Source organism: Thalassophryne amazonica, chromosome 2, assembly GCF_902500255.1.
Source record: "Thalassophryne amazonica chromosome 2, fThaAma1.1, whole genome shotgun sequence".
Lineage (NCBI taxonomy): Eukaryota > Metazoa > Chordata > Actinopteri > Batrachoidiformes > Batrachoididae > Thalassophryne > Thalassophryne amazonica.
Genome location: NC_047104.1, coordinates 4,727,991 through 4,746,346, shown reverse-complemented (window position 1 = coordinate 4,746,346; position 18,356 = coordinate 4,727,991). Strand labels below are relative to the sequence as shown.

Here is an 18,356-nt window from a genome sequence, read left to right as displayed (position 1 = left end):
TCTCCACCCACTCCACCCTGCCTGCACTCTCTTCTTCACCTCTCTACCACACTCTCCATTACTTTGAATAGTTGACCCCAAATATTTAAACTCATCTACTTTCACCACTTCTACTCCTTGTAACTGCACTATTCCACTGGGCTCCCTCTCATTCACACACATGTACTCAGTCTTGCTTCTACTGACTTTCATTCCCCTTCTCTCCAAAGCATATCTCCACTTCTCCAGACTAGACTCAACTTGCTCTCTACTCTGACTACAGATCACAATGTCATCTGCAAACATCATAGTCCATGGGGACCCCTGTCTGATCTCATCCGTCAACCTGTCCATCACCACTGCAAACAAGAAAGGACTCAGAGCTGATCCTTGGTGTAATCCCACCTCCACCTTGAATAAGTCTGTCATTCCGACTGCGCATCTCACCGCTGTCACACTATTCTTGTACATGTCCTGCACTACCCTAACATACTTCTCTGCCACTCCAGACTTCCTCATACAATACCACAACTCTTCTCTTGGCACCCTATCATAAGCTTTTTCTAAGTCCACAAACACACAATGTAACTCTTTCTGTCCTTCTCTGTACTTTTCCAACAGTATTCTCAGAGCAAACATTGCATCTGTAGTGCTCTTTCTCGGCATGAAACCATATTGCTGCTCACAGATCTTCACCTGTTTTCTAAGCCTAGCTTCTACTACTCTTTCCCATAACGTCATGCTGTGGCTGATCAGCTTTATGCCTCTGTAGTTACTGCAGCTCTGCACATCACCCTTGTTCTTGAAAATAGGAACCAGCACACTTCGTCTCCACTCCTCAGGCATCCTCTCACTTTCCAAGATTTTATTAAACAATCTGGTTAGAAACTCCACTGCCATCTCTCCTAGACATTTCCGTGCCTCCACTGGAATGTCATCTGGACCGACTGCCTTTCCAGTCTTCATCCTCTTCATAGCAGCCCTCACTTCTTCCTTGCTAATCTCTTTTACTTCCTGATTTACTCTCACCACATCATCCAGCCTTTTCTCTCGCTCATTTTCTTTATTCATCAACGCTTCAAAATATTCCCTCCACCTTCTCAGCACACACTCCTCACTTGTCAGCACATTACCATGTGCATCTTTTACCACCCTAACCTGCTGCACATCCTTTCCAGCTCTGTCCCTTTGTCTGGCCAATCGGTACAAGTCCTTTTCTCCTTCCTTACTATTCAGCGTCTTGTACAGCTCGCAATATGCCTTTTCCTTTGCTTTTGCCACTTCTCTTTTTGCCTTACGCCGCATCTCCTTGTACTCCTGTCTACTTTCTTCATCTCTCCGACTATCCCAAAACTTTTTTGCCAACCTCTTTCTCCTTATGCTTTCCTCGACCTCTTCATTCCACCACCAAGTCTCCTTGTCTTTCTTCCACTGTCCAGATGTCATACCCAGTACTGTCCTAGCTGTCTCCCTCACCACATCTGCAGTACTTTTCCAGTTGTCCAAAATTGCTTCCCCTCCAACCAGTGCTTCTCTCACCTGCTCGCTAAATTTCACACAACAGTCTTCCTCCTTCAGCTTCCATCATCTGATCCTTTGTTGAGCTCTCACTCTCTTCTTCTTCTTTACCTCTAAAGTCATCCTACAAACAACCATCCTATGCTGTCTAGTGACACTCTCTCCTGCTACCACCTTACAGTCTGTGATTTCTTTTAGCTTGCATCTCCTATAGAGAATGTAGTCCACCTGTGTGCACCTTCCTCCACTCTTATATGTTACCCTGTGCTCCTCCCTTTTCTTAAAGTAGGTATTCACCACAGCCATTTCCATCCTTCCTCATTCCTATCCTTGATACCATATCTACCCATTACTTCCTCATCACCTCTGTTCCCTTCACCAACATGCCCATTGAAATCCGCTCCTATCACCACTCTTTCATGCTTGGGCACACTCTCCACCACCTCATCTAACACACTCCAGAAATCTTCTTTCTCCTTCATCTCACAGCCTACCTGTGGGGCATATGCACTGATGATATTCATCATCACCCCTTCAATTTCCAACTTCACACTCATAACCCTGTCAGACACTCGCTTAACCTCCATCACACTTTTAACATACTCTTCCTTTAAAATGACCCCAACACCATTTCTCTTCCTGTCCTCACCATGGTACAACAACTTGTACCCACCGCCACTGACAACAATAATTACTTAGATTCACATAGTGCTTTAGATTTTACAGAGAGTCGTGAGACCAGCTTTGTTGGACGGTTTAGAGACGGTGACACTAACAAAAAGACAGGAGGCGGAGCTGAACATATTGCTATTTTCTTTGGGAGTGCAGAGGATGGACAGGATTAGGAATGAACATATCAGAGGGACAGCTCAGGTGGGACGGTTTGGAGACAAAGTCAGAGAGGCGAGAGGCGAGATTGAGATGGTTTGGACATGTGCAGAGGAGGGACCCAGGGTATATAGGGAGAAGGATGCTGAGGATGGAGCCACCAGGCAGGAGGAGAAGAGGGAGGACAAAGAGGAGGTTTATGGATGTGCTGAGGGAGGACATGCAGGTGGTTGGTGAGACAGAGGAAGATACAGAGGACAGGGAGAGATGGTGTCCATGTCAGTCAGGTTCAAAGTTCTTTAAACAGGGTGTTCATAGTGACTATGACTTCAAACTTGTTTAATCGTGCTCCATCGGGGTAAAAATTTGAAGCTGAAGCAGGTTTCTTGCGGTTCTGACTGAGGGCCCAGCTTCTTAGTTTTGTTTTCGGGCAGGTTGCCAAGTCTGTACTTCATAACTCAGTCAGTTGCCAGGTCTGTACTTTATAAGTCAGCCTGTTAGGAGGCACGCTACATTAATCTGTTTCATTCTGTTTTTGCACTTTTTTGGAATCATGTTCAGTCGTTGTTGAATGGCTCCCTGTGGAATAGGGCTGTGATATAGGGCCTTATTTTTGAATGTTTAAATTTCCCATAATGACTTATGTTCACTTACACTGTTGGCTTTGCCTTTATTTGTTTTTCAGAGTTGAACTTCTTTTCTTTCCTTCAAGGCGATAATCACCAGGTACGTATCAAAGTGATGTGACAAAAGCCGTTTAACTCATCGGTTTGTCAGTTGTATATTTATGAATAACTTTGACGGAGGCGTCCCCTGTGATGGACGAGTGTCCCATACGGGGGACGTCTGAGACTCTCGTCCCACTCACGTGATGGAACCTCAAGTTAAACGCCATCCTGATGAGCCTCCGGGCGTCGGCAGAACGGACAGGAGTGTCTCAGTACAGTTTGATTATCAGACTTGAGTGACGTTATGACCTTTCAGTCTGTAATAATATTGATTTCCTGCTCGTAGCGTTCATGTTGTCCTGCTTGTATTTCTTTCTCGGCTCAGCATTATAACATGGTGATGGCGGCAGCGGCGGCCGCCTCGGCCTCCGACGACCACGAGCTGCTCCTGAACCGCTTCCTGCCCTACAGCACCACGTCCTCATCCTCATCCTCTTCCCAACTGTTCCTGGACCAATCGGGAGCCTCCTCTGCCACATCGCTGTCCGCGCCAACCAACGGAACCAGCAACTCCGGCGGCGGTAGCCTGGTCTCCTCAGGCAGCCTTCATGACACTCACCCCTCCGCACACTCCTTGCACTCCTCGCACACGCACGCCGGGGTGGTGGCCGGCCGTAACAGCACTGAATCAGCAGTAGCAGCCATTTACGGCGGGATACCCGACGTGATATCGTTGGATTGACTAGAGGAGAGACTGACTGCGAACTTCCCATTGGGTCCGATCCAGTGACGAACCCAGATGTTTTGACTGCGGGGTGACGTGACTGGATGAGTCGTCCGGCTCAGTAATGACACGACTCCCTGAAGACGAGCACTAATATAACCAGATGGTACCGCCGGCCCGAGCTGACCTGAGAACAGTGCGTGGAGTCAGCACTTGCCACGGGGTCAGCTGGGCCTTGAGTTGATGTTGTGGACTGAGATCAGACGGCTGTCCGGAGTCGTATCGGTACCAAACCGGCACAAAAGGCAAAGACACAGAGGACGATGGCTTATTTTTTACAGAACTGAGGAGTGACGCCGTGTACAAAGAACAAAGTATATTTTCCTCTTTTACTTTTGTATGTTAATTCAGGACCTTTTTTCAGTCGTGAGCTGCTTTAGTTGCTGTTTTTAACTGCAGGAGAGATTTTCTTTCTTTTTCTAAGAAAGCTGATGCGTACGTTACTTTGCCACAGCTTTCTTGGATCTTTTTCTTTCCTCGTTTGCTCTGCCAGGTTAGAAAATTTTTCATTGCAGTACTGTTCCAGTCTAAAGTACCTTTTACTTCTCAGGCTGTGGTCACATTAAGGTTTTGCGGTGCAGATTCTCTCTGGTTTGAAGGGGGGGGGGGGGGGGATTGCTGCTGGTCTCAAACATTTGGGTTTAGTTGTGCGCCGGTGCATGTAGCGCGGCGTCTCACGTGCATTTGTTTTTAGGCGTTTAGTACTCTGTAACTCTGTGGCCACACAATCACTTCAGAGCAGTTGTGATACTTTCCAAGTTCTCTGGCGGGGTTGGTGGGTGTTGCAATGCAATTCACTGCCAAAACAGTAGGGGGCATGATGACCTGCTATCCCATGAAAGTCATTGATTGTGAAACTGGAAAAGTGAGATTCTGGGAATAACATAGTTAGCAGACCAATCACAGTCCGTGCGGTTTCCGTCTACTCTGTCAACTTACAGTTTTTGGGAGGTATACGTCAGGCTTCGGGGAGGAGCTTGGAGGAGGTTCGCAATGACACAGAGGGCTCTGCGTGGCTACGGAATTATGGATACGGGGTAGCATAAATTGGGCTTTAGCGTTCTTTGTGCAAGACATCCAGAATTAACACGTAATAGCATTTGCTCTCCTGTGTGTGGCAGTGTAGTGTTGGGAGCAACGGAGGAAATGAAAACAATTGGAAAATACACTTCGAGAATAACAGAGCAAGAGGAAAAAATGTGGTTTTCCAAACTGCGTCTTTACACAGACAAATATCAGCCATGAGAATTCTCTGTGGATCCACAATTATGTGGGCTTGCACAGAGATCGGACCCCCGCTGCTCCACCCCATCCAGGGTCCAGTGGAGCAGTTTTCAGTGCTCGATGAGACCTGCATTTTTCTTGCCCAACCTAGTTAGTTTTCCACCAAACAGTATGACTGACATTTGTCTGCAGGAACGTCGGCTAAAGGCTCGTTTATCCGAGGCGTTAAGTACAGATACAGACAAAGGGTTCTGTCCAGACTCTTAAGTACCTTTCTTCTGTATTTGTGTTAATTTTCTGAAAGTTTAAGGATCTGGTAAAATGGAGCAGTGCCAGCAGTCGTCATGGAGCTAAAGTTCAAACTAGAAACAACCTGAAAACACATGAAGAAGACAGACAGTGATGGTGGCATATTTTAATGTGTTTAATATGCAGACTGTGGCCAGACGTGGTTTTTCACTAGTTGTGAAGGTCCTGTGACTTACATACTGAAAATTACGCATTCAGTATTAATAATTATAATGACAGTTTATATCGGACATTCACAGGACTACAAACCTTCAACAAAATAAACTCCAATAATAAGAGTAAAAGGCAATAATAATAATAATAAAATACACTGCAGCAGTCCACAAAAATCCCAAACTAAATATCTGATAGTCCAGAGAAATATGTGTGATTTACAGTGGCTTGCAAAAGTATTCATCCCATTTGTATTTCACACATTTTAATTTGTTTATGACATTTCAAATACAAAAAGTAAACCAGGCTTCTCAACATAAAAATTTCTAAAATTGTCTTCCTTAAACTCAAACTGAAAGTAAATCTGTACAACCTGATATAAATTAAGTAAAAATATAAAAGCCGAGATAATGGGTTGCATAAGTAATCAGCCCCTTTGGTATAATACCTGTAAATAATCAGTTTAATTGCCAGTTTTCTTAAGACAAGTCAGTGGATGGATACATGAACATTTCCAAGTCACTGAATATGTCTTGGACTTTATTTACATCAGTTATGAAGAAATACAGACAGTATGACACTCTGTGGTAAATCTGTGTGGAGGAGACAGTTCACAAAAACTGTTTGACTGTGCAAGAAGGAGAAGAGTGAGGAAAGCCACCAAGACACCCAGAAGACGTTACAGGCTTCTGTGGCTGTGATTGGAGAAATGGTGCACAGTGCAAGTTTTGGATTTTGTATATACAGTTAGACAGCTTCTGTCTTGGTGGCTTTCCTCACTCTTCTCCTTCTTGCACAGTCACTCAGTTTTTGTGAACTGTCTCCTCCACACAGATTTACCACAGCGTGTCATACTCTTACCTTTATTTAACCAGGAAAAGAGTCTCATTGAGATTAAAAAATCTCTTTTACAAGAGCGTCCTGGCCAAGACAGGCAGCAAGGTTACGTGTCAATTTCAGCATTCCACCACACATACAGAATAAACAAATTACCAGCCAATGGAAAAGTTTCAGTATAAAAGTTCTGTTTGTATTTCTTCATAACTGATGCAAATAAAGTTCAAGACATATACAGTGACTTGGAAATGTTCATGTATCCATCCCCTGACTTGTCTGAAGAAAACTGGTAATTAAACTGATTATTTACAGGTATTATACCAAAGGGACTGATTACTTATGCAACCCATCATCTTGGCTTTTGTATTTTAATTCATTTATATCAAGTTGTAGAGGTTTGATTTCAGTTTGAGTCAAAGGAAGATAATTTTAGAAATTTCTATATTGAGAAGCCTGATTTACTTCTTGTATCTGAAACGCCATAAACAAATTAAAATGCATGAAATACAAAGGGGCTGAATACTTTTGCAAGCCACTCTGATTGATTATTGAGTTTATTAAAATAATGTACAGTAGGAGACGTACAACATACAGCACAGATTAAAATGCACGGATAACACAAAAAGTGAAAAACGCGGGTTTCCTTTGTGGACTAACTTATGCTCTGCTGTGACTTTTATTCCAGAAAATACGGTAATCTTTGCCACGAAGTATTTAACAGCCGTACAGATGACCTCTGTCAAACTGCTGCCTTCGCTTTTGTTTCTTTCGCGGTAGAAACGTTACTGTGACGTCGCTCATCATCACCCTGTTTGATATTATCAGAGACTTTTAAGAGCGTCTACAGTGCCCTCTAGTGGATGTTTTTTTCTGAATATTGCATGGCAGCGTAAATGTTGTGGCTTATGTTTGGCAACTTGCATTGTTTGAAATGTGTGGATGGATTTACGTACGTAAGTGGAGCATGTTTGAGCCATGGACAGCCGCAGTGTGTTACGGGTTTGCTAAGTGGCTGAGATATCACTCAGTTGAGTTAAAAAACAACACAAATTGTGCATCTTAATCCAGGACCAAAAAATGCTTCATTGATCACAAGTATCAGTACCAGTCATGGGTCTGATTTTTGAGCAGTAATCACTGGCGTAGCGACTGTGACGAGGCTAGCTGTAGTGTTTTAGACGCCATTTATTTCTGTTGCTTGATTGAGACGTCGGTGTAAATTCAGATTTCAGTATTTTACCAAAGTTGACACAGAATATTAACAGCTAAGTGAATATTTTTGCAGTGTGGACCTGTGAGTCCAGCGGCCTCAAGTACAAAGACTTGCGTTGACTTTCTACTAAAAGTTGGTGTTCACCAAAACCCTGAATCAGGCCGAAGCACAAATATATTCAGAAGTATCAAAGTGTGCGTAGGCATGAATCCACACACGTTCAGTTTGTACATCCCCCTGAACATAGAATCGAGCACACGTGCACACACACCAAACTCCTCCTTGGCCACGCCTCCATCTGAATATGCAAATGTATTCAGATAGCCTGGTTGTGTCGTGCTGACGGCGCCATAAGGGTGGAGTGTTGTGTGTTTGATGACGTCCGCCATCATCTCTGTGTTGTTGTGTGTAAAAATGAAAGAACTTTCAGAGACAACGTGCAAAAACAATGAAAGCTGTGGTTCAGTCGCCGTTCTCTCAGCTCACTGTAAAACAGAAATTAAATAAGTATGTTTGTGTGTAAATGTTGAACTGAGCTCCACACACACACACACACACACACACAGACTGAAGTAAAAGATATTCGGTGCACGGCGGCTGACAGTGTGTGACATTAACATGACACACGGTTTTACTGACAAATACTGAACACAGTCGGGGGCTCGTTAAGAGGCTCATCTCTGGTTCCACCGTCAAGAAAAACAAACAATAATCGTAATAAAAGCCATTTGAATGTACACGTGCCCAAATGTGTCGGCGCTGGTTTCCAGAACAATTACACAGATAAATTATTTAACCACCAAGCAGCCCCCCCACCCCCTCCCCCATGGCGCACCATGCATCCTCCTCCCTGATGCGCATTTGTGCACCACATGATTTGAACATTGATGGAATGAAACTGTTTCTTATTAACCAAAACAAATTCATCATGAGACGGCGCCTTTATAGCAACGTGTGCAGTCAACAGCTCAGAGTGCATTCAGGAAACCGACTCTCGCTGCAAATTGAGCTTTAATGTTGGAATATGATGTACCTGGATGACAGTCAGATGATTGTATTCCACACAGCTGGCACAGCTCGGCGCAAGGTTGACTGGCACACTCCTGACCTATCAGCCAGCTCCTGCTGGAATGCCTCTGATGCCAGGAAGCCCAGTGTGGTTAGCACCTGTGTGGGCACAGACGACCCCTGGCTCCTCGCCTTATTGCGCTCTGAGCTGACTGCAGTTCTGTGCTCAACTCCAGTCACAGTGGCCTTGATAATCAAAATCAGTTTATGAGTCAATTATCGTCATTTGTAAGTAAATCCTCATGTTGCTTGAATACACGCTCATGTTGGATTGCACCATTTGTAAGCTCCTCTAACAACGCTAACACATTTTATGCATTACTTGTTTTTATATCCATCCATATAACTGCAAACACGTGGGTGTGTGAAGTGCACATGATGACTTCATGTTTTCAGACTAACGGTTCCCGGCATCACCTCTACGTGTCAGCAGAGGAACGATAGCTGTAGAAACCTCCGGACGCCAGCCACGATTCGTGCGTGACGCACCGCACATTTCCATGCTCATTTCACTTTTGATACATCTGAACGTTAGCGTGGAGACAGACATACGCCAGGTTTTTGTGCGTACGCGCGCTTTGTACATGAGGCTCCTGGTGCTTTAGGTGTGATGTAACTTTACTGCCAGAACCACGGTCTGACCCCGCCCCCGCCCATCACCTCTCCGTGTTGTGGTTCTTCTGATGGTCAGAACCTTCTGATTCCAACATCAGTGTTTAGTCACGTTATCATCATGCTTTTAATTTATAATGAACAGGTTTTTATTCATTCCGTCAGACCTTCGGGTTTGCGGCGTGCGGACTGCGCGGGAGGAAATTAGCCATGTTTGGCTTCACTTTTTGTGTCTTTTCACTTCCTGCTTAAGACTCTCGCACATATACAATATATAGCAGTTCTGCATTTCGTGAGTGTGATGTATTTATATTTTAGAGTTTTGAGCTGGAAGTTTTTTTTTTTGTTTTTTTTTTGCACAATGCCAAAAATCAGACACAGTATCGACGGCGTGGCGGTAAATCAGTGTGTTCATCCCATCTTTGCTCGTCTGTTCTTTGAAACTTTGAGAAAATCTCAGTGAAGGTGGAACTGTTGCTGTGTAGTTGTTGGCGTGCGCCACTGCTTGCAGCAAACTGTTGTAACTCGCGTCTGTTGGCCTGAACGCTTCACTGCAGGTCGTCAAGGAAACGTCAAAACGAATGTCTTAAACGCTTGCCGGCGACCTTTGCAGCGGACAGTCTCACATCCTGGGACTTCTTTCGTTTGGGATGTCACCGACACCCACACAGACTGTTGAGTGCCGTGCTCAGAAACCTGGACGAGTCTGGAATCCTACGACTGAGGCTGAGGATTCTGGGATACCTCAGCATTGTTGCCATTCAACTGAAAACAGGGTTTGTTCTTCTTGAATGTACTGTAGCTTTTCTTCACTCCCCGAGGTGGACGACGCTCACAGCTCCTCCTCCTCCTCTTCTTCTTTCTAAAGTCATTTCAGCGTTTTAATCCAAAACCACATCCTGTGCAGTGGGTGGAGTCACCATCTGAGCTTTTATGGGTATTTCAGTTACGACTTTTATTCAAGAAGTGTGTGTGTGTGTGTGTGTGTCTGTGTGTGTGACACACAGACACACACACACACATATATATATATATATATATATATATATATATCAATTATTTATTCCGTTGCCACACAAAGGGTTCCCAAACACTTTGTAATTCCATGTCTGCTTTTCTCTTCTTCTTCTGGTTATTGTTGATTTTTAATTGAAAATGAGATTGAAAATCCAATAACTGTTTATGATTTTTTTTTCATTTCTCTTTTTGAAATGAAAATTCAAATATCACCAAACATGCAGACCAATCAGATGGACCCATAGCTCCGCCCCCTTCCCGTGTGACCTTGAGTGCAGTTTTGTTTTTATGACCTCAGTCTTGCAAAGACATCCAGCCTAATTCATGCACATGTGACATCACCACTTTTGGTAGTGAGCTCCGCCTCCTGACGTCCAAACTGACCTCCTCCCCTTCCTCTTACGTCATTTCCTGTTCTTTGATGGGAACAAACTCCAGCTCAGACAGAAAAAAAAACTTACCAGAACAAGTTTTGTGTGTTTCTTGTATTATGCAGTGTTTTATTTATTTTATCTCCTTTCTGTTTAATTTTTACAGTTCTCTTTCAGTCTGTCATTCTTCGGTCGTTCTTGTGATGTCGTGTTATTTAATATGTATTTTATTGTTTGGTTGTGTCGTATTCGATACATTTTTTTTTCTTTTTTCTGGGATTCGATTGGACCTTTTTGTCTCCATCCAACGTCTTTGTTTTATTATTCATCAAAAGTGTTTGGACACTTGACAAGCTGTCATACGTTGACACCCCCTCCCACCCTTCATAATGGTTTGTGTCAACATCGCCCTCTGTTGGTTGGACAGGATGAGTTGAGAGAGTAAGTTTTTGTTTTTGGTGGCATTAACAGCAAACATAGTTCAAACCACTAACTTTAAAGACAAATCAGTCGTAGCCTGTTTTGGACTACAGCGCTTTCAGTGGACCAAAACTGTTATTGACACCCCCCCACCACCACCTCTTTTATTTTAATACCTTTGATTTTGTGCTACATTTCTGCAGGGTGTTCTTGATCTGGCCCACTGTTCTGAAGCAGTTTTTCTTCACCAGGATAAAAGTGCTTCATTCATTCATCACGATCGTGTCTCTTTGTGCAGATCTTCTGTTACTTTTGTTTTTTTTGGGGGGGGGGGGGGGGTTGCTTCTGTTCATGTTTTTGTGAATTCTGTCAGACTGATATCACTTTCATCAGTGACGGCTTTTTGGAATAAATTTGGACAAACATACAAATATAAGACTTGAAATCAAATTTGCTCTTTTTCTGCTCAGTTTTTATTTAAGTGAGCAAATAATGAAGACTGATGTTAAACAGCAGAGCAGACTATTTTTAATTTATTATGTTTTTTGTTTTTTTTACGGGCTGTGCTGTCATTTTTACACCTGTCACCTGATTTGGATTTAATTATTCTGAAAATAAAGCTGGCTGTCTGTGCTTTTAACTCACCCTTAATATCTGCTGAGTTAGATGGTTTAAAATCTCTGTTCAAACTCATATGGACCTGACAGCAGATGTGTTTTATTTTAAGAACCATTTTATGCCGTGTCCATCCATCGTGTCCTCCTGTTTGTTTTATGCACCATTTAAAAAAAGAAAAACTTGTTTGAACTGAAGACGCAAATGGGTGCATAAAATAAAGTGAAGGTGCGATGATCAGCCGGCGGCTTTTCCTCTCATTACTCACCTTTGTTAAAAAAAAAAACAAACAGAAGGGAAAAGTCAACCGTGTGTATATTGTGTCTTTTTGGGAAACTGAAATTCAGATCCAAACGTGTGTGTTCGATGTCTGTTTGCTTTTTATGTGCCGATTCAGAGCGAGAGAATAAATTAATTTATATATTTTTTAGAAAATGAAAGCTGTATGTTGGAGGAGGAAAAAAAGTCTTTGGCCAATAATGAATCTCATATACAAGTGAAATAAATGTCAGTCAGACTGAAGTCGACCTTTGACCTCGCTGCCTTAAAAATCACAGATTCTATTTGTCTGAGAAAATGAGAAGGTTTTTCGCAGACAGTGAAGAGATGCCGGTGTACAGTCGAGTCCTGTCCGTTTGTACAAATATACCAAGTATGAAAAAAATATTTATTACCTGCATTGGAAAAAATTGTTTACTTATTGAATGTTTCCTGTTTATGTAGAAAAGTTTAGATGTAATAAAAAAGCATTCTGTAATTTCTGTGTGTTTAAAGTTTGATTTTGTTTATTCTGTTTTTTTCTTCCTGAGAGGATCCACATAATTATTATTTTTTTCCTCTGTGGAATATGACACATTTTGCACAAGCTTATTTTTATGGGGAAAAAAGGTGGAAAATTACAAACAATCCGCATTAAAACGACTCTGCTGCTTTTCAGTTACAAATTAAAAAAAAAAAAGATTTTCTCATGGTTGTTTTAGTCATTTAAACTAAAGTAAAACTCAACTACTTAAATAGCAGAGTTAATAAATGTTTTAATTGTTAATTTCTGTCTTGAATTTTATTTTATTATATATGTATTTGTTTTTAATTGAACTACAAACGAAGCCACAAAGTGTGAAATAAGTTTTGATGTTTCACTGTTGAAATAATGTTTGTAAAAGTTGGTTCTGACCCGTAATAGAACGTTAATCCTGTTCATGCTGCCAGTCTGGGTACTCAGATAAAACGCACTCAGTCTGCATGATGTCAGTTCACCCAGCTGTAAAAACTCTGTTCCGGTGTCACAGAACGAACTCTTCCCCCTAAAAATCGGTCTGCCCTGCCTTCACTGTGCACAAGTCATACGGGAGCGTCAGTAAGGACTCACTGACTATTGCCTCATTTTCCACTTAAAACTGACTTTAGAATGATTTAAGAGGTTTTACTCCTGCTGGTTAATAATTGATTGCTTTGGGTGTAGAGGGTCAGACTCAGACGTGCTGCTGTGGCGCTCCGATCGCTTCCTCTGTCTTTTCTGATAAAATAATGCTGATTTCATGTGTATATGATTGTTGTAGAAAAGCATCAGATAATCTGTGGCTGAGACAGATGTTGACTGGAGGCAGTTTGACGCAGAAACAAGGTGATAATCTGTGAACTGCTGCTGACGCTCCGAAATGACACATGCGCAGTGAAGGCAGGGCAGAGCGGTTTTTAGAGGGGAACCGTTCAGTCGGCGACACCGGCCTTGGCTGAGGGGCGTCTGTGAGGCATCAATGTAAAGCACTTTGAGCACCTGCTTCATGGAAACCCGCAATAGAAATGGTGTCCAACTTTGCATCAGCAGACACTGGTAGCAAAACTTTGTTGTCAGATGATGCGTTTTGTGCCTCGAAGAAAGTGTGTGTTCTTACTAGTGCACCTCTAGCTTGGACTTTTTGTCTCAAGTTAACTCTCAAATGGAATAAGCAGGTTTTGAAAATGTCTAAATAAATGTTTCAGTTGTTTGTATTTTACTAATAATGATCCATATTTGTCTAAAAATGGTGTTATGTTTTACAGTGTCTGACAATCAATCAATCAATCAATTTTTTTATATAGCGCCAAATCACAACAAACAGTTGCCCCAAGGCGCTTTATATTGTAAGGCAAAGCCATACAATAATTATGTAAAACCCCAACGGTCAAAACGACCCCCTGTGAGCAAGCACTTGGTGACAGTGGGAAGGAAAAACTCCCTTTTAACAGGAAGAAACCTCCAGCAGAACCAGGCTCAGGGAGGGGCAGTCTTCTGCTGGGACTGGTTGGGGCTGAGGGAGAGAACCAGGAAAAAGACATGCTGTGGAGGGGAGCAGAGATCGATCACTAATGATTAAATGCAGAGTGGTGCATACAGAGCAAAAAGAGAAAGAAACAGTGCATCATGGGAACCCCCCAGCAGTCTACGTCTATAGCAGCATAACTAAGGGATGGTTCAGGGTCACCTGATCCAGCCCTAACTATAAGCTTTAGCAAAAAGGAAAGTTTTAAGCCTAATCTTAAAAGTAGAGAGGGTGTCTGTCTCCCTGATCTGAATTGGGAGCTGGTTCCACAGGAGAGGAGCCTGAAAGCTGAAGGCTCTGCCTCCCATTCTACTCTTACAAACCCTAGGAACTACAAGTAAGCTTGCAGTCTGAGAGCGAAGCGCTCTATTGGGGTGATATGGTACTACGAGGTCCCTAAGATAAGATGGGACCTGATTATTCAAAACCTTATAAGTAAGAAGAAGAATTTTAAATTCTATTCTAGAATTAACAGGAAGCCAATGAAGAGAGGCCAATATGGGTGAGATATGCTCTCTCCTTCTAGTCCCCGTCAGTACTCTAGCTGCAGCATTTTGAATTAACTGAAGGCTTTTTAGGGAACTTTTAGGACAACCTGATAATAATGAATTACAATAGTCCAGCCTAGACTTTTTCAGCATCACTCTGAGACAAGACCTTTCTGATTTTAGAGATATTGCGTAAATGCAAAAAAGCAGTCCTACATATTTGTTTAATATGCGTTTTGAATGACATATCCTGATCAAAAATGACTCCAAGATTTCTCACAGTATTACTAGAGGTCAGGGTAATGCCATCCAGAGTAAGGATCTGGTTAGACACCATGTTTCTAAGATTTGTGGGGCCAAGTACAATAACTTCAGTTTTATCTGAGTTTAAAAGCAGGAAATTAGAGGTCATCCATGTCTTTATGTCTGTAAGACAATCCTGCAGTTTAGCTAATTGGTGTGTGTCCTCTGGCTTCATGGATAGATAAAGCTGGGTATCATCTGCGTAACAATGAAAATTTAAGCAATACCGTCTAATAATACTGCCTAAGGGAAGCATGTATAAAGTGAATAAAATTGGTCCTAGCACAGAACCTTGTGGAACTCCATAATTAACTTTAGTCTGTGAAGAAGATTCCCCATTTACATGAACAAATTGTAATCTATTAGACAAATATGATTCAAACCACCGCAGTGCCTTTAATACCTATGGCATGCTCTAATCTCTGTAATGAAATTTTATGGTCAACAGTATCAAAAGCAGCACTGAGGTCTAACAGAACAAGCACAGAGATGAGTCCACTGTCCGAGGCCATAAGAAGATCATTTGTAACCTTCACTAATGCTGTTTCTGTACTATGATGAATTCTAAAACCTGACTGAAACTCTTCAAATAGACCATTCCTCTGCAGATGATCAGTTAGCTGTTTTACAACTACCCTTTCAAGAATTTTTGAGAGAAAAGGAAGGTTGGAGATTGGCCTATAATTAGCTAAGATAGCTGGGTCAAGTGATGGCTTTTTAAGTAATGGTTTAATTACTGCCACCTTAAAAGCCTGTGGTACATAGCCAACTAATAAAGATAGATTGATCATATTTAAGATCGAAGCATTAAATAATGGTAGGGCTTCCTTGAGCAGCCTGGTAGGAATGGGGTCTAATAGACATGTTGATGGTTTGGATGAAGTAACTAATGAAAATAACTCAGAACAATCGGAGAGAAAGAGTCTAACCAAATACCGGCATCACTGAAAGCAGCCAAAGATAACGATACGTCTTTGGGATGGTTATGAGTAATTTTTTCTCTAATAGTTAAAATTTTGTTAGCAAAGAAAGTCATGAAGTCATTACTAGTTAAAGTTAATGGAATACTCAGCTCAATAGAGCTCTGACTCTTTGTCAGCCTGGCTACAGTGCTGAAAAGAAACCTGGGGTTCTTATTTTCTTCAATTAGTGATGAGTAGAAAGATGTCCTAGCTACAGCATCCAAAGTTGTCTTCAATGAGGATGTAAAACTATTGACGAGATACTCTATCTCACTTACAGAGTTTAGGTAGCTACTCTGCACTGTGTTGGTATATGGCATTAGAGAACATAAAGAAGGAATCATATCCTTAAACCTAGTTACAGCGCTTTCTGAAAGACTTCTAGTGTAATGAAACTTATTCCCCACTGCTGGGTAGTCCATCAGAGTAAATGTAAATGTTATTAAGAAATGATCAGACAGAAGGGAGTTTTCAGGGAATACTGTTAAGTCTTCTATTTCCATACCATAAGTCAGAACAAGATCTAAGATATGATTAAAGTGGTGGGTGGACTCATTTACTTTTTGAGCAAAGCCAGTAGAGTCTAATAATAGATTAAATGCAGTGTTGAGGCTGTCATTCTCAGCATCTGTGTGGATGTTAAAATCGCCCACTATAATTATCTTATCTGAGCTAAGCACTAAGTCAGACAAAAGGTCTGAAAATTCACAGAGAAACTCACAGTAACGACCAGGTGGACGATAGATAATAAATAAAACTGGTTTTTGGGACTTCCAATTTGGATGGACAAGACTAAGAGTCAAGCTTTCAAATGAATTAAAGCTCTGTCTGGGTTTTTGATTAATTAATAAGCTGGAATGGAAGATTGCTGCTAATCCTCCCCCTCGGCCCGTGCTACGAGCATTCTGACAGTTAGTGTGACTCGGGGGTGTTGACTCATTTAAACTAACATATTCATCCTGCTGTAACCAGGTTTCTGTAAGGCAGAATAAATCAATATGTTGATCAATTATTATATCATTTACCAACAGGGACTTAGAAGAGAGAGACCTAATGTTTAATAGACCACATTTAACTGTTTTAGTCTGTGGTGCAGTTGAAGGTGCTATATTATTTTTTCTTTTTGAATTTTTATGCTTAAATAGATTTTTACTGGTTGTTGGTGGTCTGGGAGCAGGCACCGTCTCTACGGGGATGGGGTAATGAGGGGATGGCAGGGGGAGAGAAGCTGCAGAGAGGTGTGTAAGACTACAACTCTGCTTCCTGGTCCCAACCCTGGATAGTCACGGTTTGGAGGATTTAAGAAAATTGGCCAGATTTCTTGAAATGAGAGCTGCTCCATCCAAAGTGGGATGGATGCCGTCTCTCCTAACAAGACCAGGTTTTCCCCAGAAGCTTTGCCAATTATCTATGAAGCCCACCTCATTTTTTGGACACCACTCAGACAGCCAGCAATTCAAGGAGAACATGCGGCTAAACATGTCACTCCCGGTCTGATTGGGGAGGGGCCCAGAGAAAACTACAGAGTCCGACATTGTTTTTGCAAAGTTACACACCGATTTAATGTTAATTTTAGTGACCTCCGATTGGCGTAACCGGGTGTCATTACTGCCGACGTGAATTACAATCTTACCAAATTTACGCTTAGCCTTAGCCAGCAGTTTCAAATTTCCTTCAATGTCGCCTGCTCTGGCCTCCGGAAGACAATTGACTATAGTTGCTGGTGTCGCTAACTTCACATTTCTCAAAACAGAGTCGCCAATAACCAGAGTTTGATCCTCGGCGGGTGTGTCGCCGAGTGGGGAAAAACGGTTAGAGATGTGAACGGGTTGGCGGTATACACGGGGCTTCTGTTTAGGGCTACGCTTCCTCCTCACAGTCACCCAGTCGGCCTGCTTTCCCGGCTGCTCGGGATCTGCCGGAGGGGAACTAACGGCGGCTAAGCTACCTTGGTCCGCACTGACTACAGGGGCCTGGCTAGCTGTAGAATTTTCCACGGTGCGGAGCCGAGTCTCCAATTCGCCCAGCCTGGCCTCCAAAGCTACGAATAAGCTACACTTATTACAAGTACCGTTACTGCTAAAGGAGGCCGAGGAATAACTAAACATTTCACACCCAGAGCAGAAAAGTGCGGGAGAGACAGGAGAAGCCGCCATGCTAAACCGGCTAAGAGCTAGTAGCTACGCTAAGCTAGCGGATTCCTAAAAACACGCAAAGTTAATAATGTGTAAATAATTTAGAGGTGATTCAGCAGAAGGAGTGCTTTAGTTAAGGCACGTAAAGATTACACTGGGAAACAAATCGTAATCTAGATAACTAGATCAATCTAACTGCGCAGATTAAACAGCTAACAGATACAGAAAAACACCGCTGTGCTCCGGAACAGGAAGTGATAACATGGGGGCAAGCACTGTGCAAATGGCTTTGTGCACATTCTCTGTTACTAAAAAATTTAAAGTAACAAAAACCTGCTAAATATATCCATGAGCATAATAAAATAACCCTCAACTGGAATAAGCAGGGGCAACACAGTGTATTAGTGGTTAGCACTGTTGCCTCACAGCAAGAAGGTCATGGGTTCAATTCCCACCTGTGTCCTTGCGTGTTTGTGTGGGTTTCCTCCAGGTACTCTGGCTGACTCCCACCCAAAGACATGCAGGTAGGTCGACTGGAAACTTTAAATT

At 42.4% G+C, this 18,356-nt stretch overlaps 1 pseudogene; it reads left to right on the top strand.

The window, feature by feature from the left end:
• The window catches only part of LOC117521826, a 136,224-nt pseudogene extending 131,874 nt beyond the window's left edge, over positions 1–4,350 (top strand).
• Positions 4,351–18,356: the final 14,006 nt, after the last annotated feature.